The following is an 8,621-nucleotide window of genomic DNA, read 5'->3' as shown; positions in this document are numbered from 1 at the left end:
TCCTTAGGTTAGTTAGGTTTAAGTAGTTTTAAGTTCTAGGGGACTGATGACCACAGCAGTTGAGTCCCACAGTGCTCAGAGCCATTTGAACCATTTGGATGCAACATGTCCCTTAAAATCCATTTTCTCCACTCCCACCTAGACTTTTTGCCTTCTAGTTGTGGAGTTGTCAGTGATGGAACTGGAGAAAGATTCCATCAGGACATTTCTGTTATCAGGACCATTGGAACGCACGCATTCTTGCGGATTAATGTTGGTCTTCGTGTAGGGATGCACGGAAAATCCGTTACAAGAGGCAAGCTAAAAGACGGCGACCTCATGCAACCACCATATGATTCCCTTCAGACCCAACCCAGGCATTCTTCCAGCAATTTAGAACTGTTAAAATGTAACTACCATTTTAGAAAAATTCAAATACACTTTCAATGTTGTTAGCATATGTAATTAAAATGTATCTTTTTCTCTTAATCCGTTAACATGAAATACTTCCATCTAGTGTGTATCACAGAAACTAGAACAAAGAAAAGTTTTTCATTGTCATACTCGTTTTTCTCGACCCAAAATTAGCAGGAACTGACTCATGAAGTGCAGGAAGCGTTCACAAATTTGTCCCTTGTGAGGCAAACTGAGAAGATACTTGTCTGAGAAGTAGCGGCTGCGGTCTCGTAAACTGACGTATGGCCGGGAGAGCGGTGTGCTGACAATATGCCCCTCCATATCCGCATCCAGTGACGCCTGTGGGCTGACACGGCGGCCGGTCAGTACCGTTGGGCCTTCATGGTCTATTCGGGCGGAGATTAGTTTCCACTATTTTACTACTCATCTGTGCTTCTCGTAGCTTCGCAACAATTAATTACAATGTATTTATATTGTACCGCTATCCTTCTTTCCCATTCCTGCCATATCAGAATGACAGAATGAGTGAATGCTTTTGTATATTGAGTTTCGTCACGTCTAGTGGTGGGTAAACTTTTGTCTGCTACTGTGGCAGTTTCGCCAACTTTGGTGTAACATTGGAGAATGGCAATGTACGTAGTCCGTAATTTCCATCCATTAGTGCGTGTGCCTTTGTTTGCTCAATCCCAAGTGTTCATCGTTATTTTGGAGAACCTTCAGTTTTCGGAATCTGTTTCACCTTGCAATTATTTCGAGATAATGTATTATATAGGCGGTACCTCCCACGGATTAACCGAGTTTTCGAAATTTTTATATTTTTTTCTTGGTCTGACTCTATGTGACAATGGCCACTGTTTGAGAAACGAACGAGCCTTCAGCTCGTTGCTTTTCCGTTCTTATTCTATACTTATAGGGCTTAAATGACACTGCGTGCATGTGTGTGCTGTGTTCTACAGGTATTCCCTATCTGATCCACATTTCGAATCGTAATTCTTGCCGGTCGTTGTGGCCGAGCGTTTCTAGGCGCTTCAGTCTGGAACCGCGCGACCAATACGGTCGCAGGTTCGAATCCTGCCTCGGGCATTAATGTGTGTGATGTCCTTAGGTTAGTTAGGCTTGAGTAGTTCTAAGTTCTAGGGGACTGATGACCTCAGATGTTAAGTCCCATAGTGCTCAGAGCCATTTGAACCATTTTTCGTAATTCTCGTACAGTTCCACGGTTTGAGTTTTCTATCTTTTGCATTAGTCTGATGAGCAAACCTTTTGTTGGCTATATGAGTTCGTGGTGCATTTTATGGTTCTTTCCCATCTATTGTGTGGTTTTAGTGTGAATTTGAAGTACATGTGTGATTCCTATATCATTAAGTGATTCGTATTTTATGAGACTCTAACGATTTACCAGTCCATCAGGCAAGGTATCTGATTATTTACTGCACTCATGTGGTTATTTAAAGCAGACACCAGAAACCGTTATGTTTTTATATAAATGTGTAGTGCGTTTGTAACCTGATTATGTAAAATAAATGTTAAATCTAGATTAAATTAAATTTCACTGTTAACGTTTTATCCTACATATCCCAATCTCTGTTTCATGGGATACATTCTACTCTGGTCGTCCCTTACGCAGTTCATGAAGACCTATTTATTTAATTACTTGTTGGATGCATTTCAATTTCATGAAGTACACTGTATTGAATGAGAACAGAAAGCACACTTCCGTTTGATGAGAGAGCCTTAGCCTCCATGTAGTAAATTACAATCATTTATCGTTCACGAAATTCTAATAGATACATTTCATGATTTCCACAGATACCCCTCATAATCTGTACAGTTACCTTTAATTTGGCGACCATATACCCTAGATAATATATATATATAGATAGTCGCCCTTACAATTCCATATATGTCGAAATTCAACAAAAAAAGTCTTTGATCCATCTACTGTTGCTTAGGCTCTGGAGTATCATCCACGGCAGTGTAGCCGTGCAAAATACCCTGAATACTAGTCGTAAATATTGTCTGTAGTCTGTGTTCGGATATTCTTCTGAATCCATGTTTTGTGATAGGTTTACAGACGACTTTTTCAAATGCAATTTTCTTTCATGTGGCGTAGATAAAACGTCACTTACCTTGCCTCGCGCACTTCTGATCCTCCAAGTCCATAGCAAGACGTCTTTCAGTGGCCTTTTGTGTGGTGAACTCAACTTTCTGGTCGCCAAGCGATTTACTTTCGGTAGTCCCGAGACCAGGATTAACTTAACCAGAAGTAAATAGTCTTTATTTCCAGTGCAGAGTTCGCATCAACTTCATCCAGTTGATCTTAGCCGCCGTCTTCAGATGAAGAGGTTTAATAACAGTACTGAACACGTTTTTCTCCAACTTCAGTGCAACATTTTACACTGATCACTTTACATATCCTCCAACAAACAGTCCAACGTCACTCTCATTTGGAAGTTTCGGGGAAGCCATTACGAAAATCATGCTTACAAGAGCTAACCCGGTTACTGACAAAATTTCTCGCCTTTCGTTGAAATGTATCTCATCATTCAATTCTCATGTTTGCTACAGTAGGCAGCTTGTCTGTTCTCTCTAACCCATCTACTGGTCTGTCACGTCAAATTTTATTTGCACGACTTTCAAGCCCATCCGACAAGTATAAAGAGTGACACAGTTTCTTGAAAACGTATAAATCCTCCCAGTTTTCTAAATCTTATCTTCTTCGTTTGAAGACGTGCGACAAAGATAAGATAGAATTTTGGTCACACCTTTTCTCCGAATGGTGTGTAGCGAGTTGTGATAGACAGGTCATTGCAGCAAGACCTGTGCTTACGTACAAACCGATGACATCTTAGGCCGGCCGAAGTGACCGAGCGGTTCTAGGCGCTACAGTCTGGAACCGCGCGACCGCTACGGTCGCAGGTTCGAATCCTGCCTCGGGCATGGATGTGTGTGATGTCCTTAGCTTAGTTAGCTTTAAGTAGTTCTAAGTTCTAGGGGACTGATGACCTCAGAAGTTAAGTGCCATAGTGCTCAGATCCATTTTTGATGACATCTTAATATCAGAATGAAAACATTTCCCTACGCAAAAAACCACTGCATTTGCTAAAAACTGAGGAACTTACCCAAGATTTTACCACAAATCTTTGCTGAGTGGCTCGAATACATCAACGAGCAGCCTTGGATACATTCTAACAGGTGCGAGAATAACTGTTGGAAACATTTGTTTTTAAAATTCCTTTGTTTGACTATGCTACGTTAGTGTTAGTGGACTTCGGTTATAAAGCAGTAAGGAGCTAATCAAAAGGCATACTGAGATCTAAGTTACTCCCCTACGGCAATTATTGCTACACACAGTGGGCGCAGAGTGGCGTCTGAAAGATCAAATTATCGTTGACCGTCGTTGAAATGCTGCAGATATCAGAAAAAGAAACTGAAAACCTATGAATCCCTGAGCTGGGGAGCTTTCCAGAGATTCGGACAGTTACGGAGAGCTTTTCAGTACCATACTGTACGAGCATCAGCAGCTGCCAGCGGAAATAGCCGGCCATACCAACCAGAAATGATCGAGTTGTGTGCCCTACTGCACCCTACACAAGCCCAGGTAGTGGGGTCTTATGACTAGGCCGAATGCAATCTGGCAATGTTCGTTCTCTTCGGAGCCTTAACTGTGAGGCTTTCCTCAGAACACAGACTCTTTTGAGAAGACAACTTGCCACCTGTCCTATGTCCAGAGTTGTCCACCGGCGCACCACTGTCGGCGGGTCTTCCTCTAAAAGTAAAGTGCTATAGCATGAATGGCTGGGAGGCCACAGATTCGGTAGCCTGAACTGGAAAAGTGTTTACTATCGTTTGCACTTGCAGGCACATTTCCTTCAACAAGTGTTAGCGTTTTGCGTTGTGCAAGTGTAACTGATAAGTGTAGGTGATTGTTAGTTAGGTTCATGTTCCATGCATCATTTTTCACGATAAATCGTGATAATGTCTAACGAGTAATTTTATATTCACATTGCAGATCGATTTGTACATATGGGTACATATTGACCATTTCTAAGTCTTTTTTTAAAGGATTTGCAGATGTGAGTTAGTAATTCCTCGTCACCGCCTGTTCTTAAGGAGAAACTTTCTCAGTTTGTTTTCGGATTGTGCTTCGTTGCCTGTAAGATATTTTATATCTCTGGGTAAGTGCACCCCTATCTGCACCAAAGACAACCTTCATTTGGAGTAATGAACGTTATTTTTCCGTCTGGTATTGTCATTATGCACATCATTGTTACTTTTGAACTGTTGTGGATTATTTAAAACAAACTTCACGAGGGAACAAATGTATTGCGGAGCAGTAGTCAGAATGCCTAACTTCTTAAACAGATGTCTATAAGTTAATCGAGGGCGAGTACCACATAATAGTCTTACGTTTCTGAGCTACAAACACTTTCTTTCTTAAAGGTGAGTTACCCCACAATATTACTCCATGTGACATTACTGAATGAAAAAACGTCAACTTACTGATTTGACTCTCCCAAGATTTTTAATGATTTTATGTGCAAATGTGGCTGAATTAAGTTGTTTTAGAAGATACAAAACGTGCTTTTTCAAAATTAAATTCTCATCGATATGGACACCTAAGAATTTTGAAGTTTTCAACCTATCTATTATTTCCTCACTCTGTGTCACACTTATCATTGGTGTACTACCCCCCCCCCCCCCCCGCCCCCCCCCCAAACGTTCTGCATTGAATATGATGGTTTTTTTTTTTAATTGAAATTCAGACCATTCGCAGAAAACGAGCCAATGAGACTTTTAAGAACTTTTTTTACCATTTGTTCTGTTTCTGTGTGTATTCTTGGATTGATTACGAAACTAGAGTCAGCAGCAAAACGAACTAATTTTGCTTGTTGTATATTAGATGTAAGATCTTTTACATACACAGAAAGAATAATAGTGGTCTTGGGAACGCCATTCGTGATTTCTCCCCAATCAGATTATACTGGTTGAATTACTAAGTACAACTTTCTGCATTCTTATGGTATGAAACGCCCCTTAGAAAACTTAATGAATTACTGTGCTGATAAACCTCTTACGTTATTTGCTCTTCAAACAGCTGAGCAAAACTGAACGTTCTGAGACATTACTCTCTTTACTTATTCTGATCAACACTAAACTGACACACAATATTTTTAGCGCAACGCAATCTGACTTTTAATAATCCCTACAAAAGAATGGCCCTGGCTAACAATAACCTATAACTTTCACAAATCACTTACCTCACAAAAATCTTCGTTACTCGAACTACTGCAATACAGCGAGCGCCACTACTGCCAGCTAAATAAAAGATTCAAACTACTGAAGGCACTAACTACTGATAGGCATAGTTAGCAAATGAAAGATTTTGATAGAGAACAAACAATGTATTTACTGTTGTGGACTGTTAAGGCAGCCAGTCCACAGTGAAGTAGCCGAAAGGGCACGCGTCAACTCACGCCGTCTGGCGTTAAGTCTGGAACAGGATTCGTAATGAATGTGATAAAGAAAAGAACGTAGCTACTAGAACACTTAACTTTTATATTGTCCTTTGGTATACAGCATTCTGGATGATACAAGTGAGACTCTATCTTGAGGTACATGCAACGTTACAAATGGTTAATGGCGCCTTGCTAGGTCGTAGCCATTAACATAGCTGAAGGCTATTCTAACTGTCTCTCGGCAAATGAGAGAAAGGCTTCGTCATTGTAGTCGCTAGCAACGTCGTCGTACAACTGGGGCGAGTGCTAGTACGTCTCTCGAGACCTGCCTTGTGGTGGCGCTCGCTCTGCGAACCTGACAGTGGCGACACGCGGGTCCGACATGGACTAATGGACCGCGGCCGATTTAAGCTACCACCTAGCAAGTGTGGTGTCTGGCGGTGACACCACATTTACCTTAATAGTGTTCAAAAGTCACAATATATATAGCAGTTCATGACATCCAGTCTTACAAATGTACTGTCTCTGATGGACACACGTCCAGATCATCCGCTCTCAAAAATCCGCCATCTCACTTCCCCACATCCACCACTGCTGGCGGCTCACCTCCAATTGCGCAACGCTACGCGCTGTTAACAGCCAGCTGCCCAACACTACAATAGCCAACAACAATGCAAACCAGCCACAGACTGCACACAGCACAGCCAGTGATTTTCATACAGAGCGCTACGCGGCGTTACCAATAAAAAAAACCTAAACAGCCTACTTACAATGGTTAGATAAAATGTTATCCATTGGTTGGCTATACAAGCAACCCCATAAAACTTCAATTTATTTAGGATACTGTTGTGATTCACAAAATCACGTGACTGAGTTAGATCGCAGAAAATACTAATCGGCGCTAATTTATTATTTAATGGTTGCAAAATCTAGTGAGTGAACATGTAAATGGCATTCTCAGTAGAGCAATTCTTCTTAAACCCAAACTATGATTTGTTGAGGATAGTATATTGTTCTGGAATACTTCCGTCCGAACAGGCCTTGGAAGGCCCAACGACACCGACCGGCCGCCTGGTCATCCTCAACCCACAGGCGTCACGGGATGCGGATATGGAGGCGCATGTGGTCACTTTACGAGACCGGAGCCGCCACTTCTCAATCAAGTAGCTCCTCATTTTGCCTCACAAGGGCTGAGTGCACCCCGCTTGCCAACAGCGCTCGGCAGACCAGATGATCACCCATCCAAGTGCTAGTCCAGCCCGACAGCGCTTAATTTCGGTGATCTGACGGGAACCGGCGTTACCACTGCGGCAAGGCCGTTGGCAGAACACCTTCTCAAAAATTTTGAAAAAATATCAGCAGTGAAACAGATGGTTAGTTATTGACGTCTCTCTTATCATCTGTTTTAAAGAGGTGGCTTAGAAAACGGCCGCAGTATGTAACAGGCGTTTGCGCAGCGTGGTGTCACACATGAGTGGGATGATGGCCACATAGCCTTCTCCTCTCGAATGGCACTACGGGAGCCGAGCTTAACGTCCCCATCCGACGGACGTACCACTGTCAACAGTGCCGACCGAGCGAGGTGGCGCAGTGGTTAGCACACTGGACTCACATTCGGGAGGACGACGGTTCAAACCCGCGTCCGGCCATCCTGCTTTCCGTGATTTCCCCAAATGCCGGGATGGTTCCTTTGAAAGGGCATGGCCGACTTCCTTTCCCATCCTTCCCTAAACCGATGGGACCGATGAGCTCGCTGTTTGGTGCCCTCCCCCAAATCAACCAATAAACCAACCAACTGTGACGCATACTATCATTTCGCGAGACACTGCAGAGGGGTTTGGTAATTTTTCCAGTGGCGCTATGACTGGTGATCAGAGACTTGACTCCATCACCCCTCTGCCGTGAGAGCTAAGGGATAACTGTCAACAGCGCGCGGTGTACACGGACGGTCACCCATCCAAGTTCTGACCACTCCCGATGGTGCTTAACTTTAGCGATCTGGCAGGAACCGGTATATGCTCACTCCGTCTTCAGGCCACGAGAGGCCTACCGGGACCATCCGACCGCCGTGTCATCCTCAGAGTAGGATTCGGATAGGAGGGGCGTGGGGTCAGCACATCGCTCTCCCGGTCGTTATGATGGTATTCTTGACCGAAGCCACTACTATTCGGTTGAGTAGCTCCTCAATTGGCATTACGAGCCTGAGTGCACCCCGAAAAATGGCAACAGCGCATGGTGGCTGGATGGTCACTCATACAAGTGCCGACTACGCCGAACAGTGCTTAACTTCGGTGATCTCACGGGAGCCGGTGTATCCACTGCTTCAAGGCCGTTGCCACTGGTATATGCTGACAGTCCATATTGCGTTTTTTGTGTCATGTAAGAGAAGTGGTAACGCTGTGCTTATGGTCGTCCTGGATGAAAAGGTAAATGGGTATTGTTCTCTCTATTTACTCATACGAAGGCTGTGGGCTCTGGCCCCACAAACCCTTCTGTGATGGCGATTTTTATACGTTTTTGTTGGTTACTTAGGAGCTTAGATGATGGTCCGTGGTAACCGAAGTAGTGCAGAAGGCGAGTGATCGGCCAGAGGTCTTTTATGGTGTCCAGGAGGTTACGTGTTGTCTTCTTGATGGTGTCCTAGATAGGGTCGATGTCATATTCTTGATGAAGATTCCTTGTCCAGGTCCACCGAGAGACTTTTAAGAATGAGCCGAAGACAGTGATTTTGCAAATCCTATGATTGCTTAACGTTTTTGTGTTTAT

The 8,621-nt window shown here is 43.4% G+C and overlaps 1 pseudogene; it reads right to left on the bottom strand.

Moving 5' to 3' along the window:
• Positions 1–7,061: 7,061 nt before the first annotated feature.
• LOC126254201 (5S ribosomal RNA) lies at positions 7,062–7,179 on the bottom strand (annotated as a pseudogene).
• Between the last annotated feature and the right edge of the window lie 1,442 nt (positions 7,180–8,621).

Source organism: Schistocerca nitens, chromosome 4 (genome assembly GCF_023898315.1).
Source record: "Schistocerca nitens isolate TAMUIC-IGC-003100 chromosome 4, iqSchNite1.1, whole genome shotgun sequence".
Classification (NCBI taxonomy): Eukaryota; Metazoa; Arthropoda; class Insecta; order Orthoptera; family Acrididae; genus Schistocerca; species Schistocerca nitens.
This window is presented reverse-complemented; position numbering and strand designations above follow the sequence as displayed.